The sequence below is a fragment of the Micropterus dolomieu genome, unplaced genomic scaffold (assembly GCF_021292245.1).
Source record: "Micropterus dolomieu isolate WLL.071019.BEF.003 ecotype Adirondacks unplaced genomic scaffold, ASM2129224v1 contig_3199, whole genome shotgun sequence".
Classification (NCBI taxonomy): Eukaryota; Metazoa; Chordata; class Actinopteri; order Centrarchiformes; family Centrarchidae; genus Micropterus; species Micropterus dolomieu.
The window spans coordinates 207-951 of NW_025732189.1; the positions used below are offsets into that span (position 1 = coordinate 207).

The following is a 745-nucleotide window of genomic DNA, read 5'->3' on the forward strand; positions in this document are numbered from 1 at the left end:
GGATCAGGCGCTCTCCCGTCCAAGTCCTAAGCAGGCCCTGCCAAGCCTGGCTTCCGAGATCAGGCGAGATCGGACAGTCCCAAGCCGGAATGGCTGTAATCTGCCTTTGCACACCCCAGAAGGGCCTTCAAAACACGATGTAACATTTACACAGCACTGTGTACAGGATAGGGAGAAAAAGAAGCAGCAGCAGCGCCCCCTGCTGTTTCCTAAAGAGACGTTCAAAAGATCTCCTTTCACCGAAGCGCCCTCTGCCGTTTTTCAAAGGCGAAGCGAAAAAGGCTTACAGCGCTGGGTATTCCCAGGCGGTCACCCGTCCAAGTACTAACCAGGCCCTGCTCTGCTTAGCTTCCGAGATCGGACGAGATCGGGCGCTCCCAGAGCGGTGTGACCGTAAGCCACTCAGGCACCCCCAAACGGCCCTTCAAAAGATGTTCTACGGCTAATTGACAAAAAACGTATTCTGCCCATAATGTCCAAGGTGCTCCAGAGTCACTTGGAATCCACAGGCACTGATTCCTGGGTAAACATCCAGGAACCGGGACACCGTTCACGCTGGCAGTCTACAGACAGGAATAGGCACCCGTTCCCAGGTATGGGTACAGCGACAAGGCCACCTTCAGCCGGAGGTCCTCACTCACAAACAGACGCTCATTCCTGGGTGGACATTCAGGAAAAGTATCCAGTCCGCCTGGAAGTCCCTAGCCAGGATCAGACGCTCTCCCGTCCAAGTCCTAAGCAGGCC

General features: G+C 55.3%; 1 non-coding gene across 1 annotated transcript; it reads right to left on the reverse strand.

Moving 5' to 3' along the window:
* Positions 1-280: 280 nt before the first annotated feature.
* LOC123964554 lies at positions 281-399 on the reverse strand. The gene has a single exon (XR_006823472.1). It is a non-coding gene; the product is annotated as a 5S ribosomal RNA (ribosomal RNA).
* Positions 400-745: the final 346 nt, after the last annotated feature.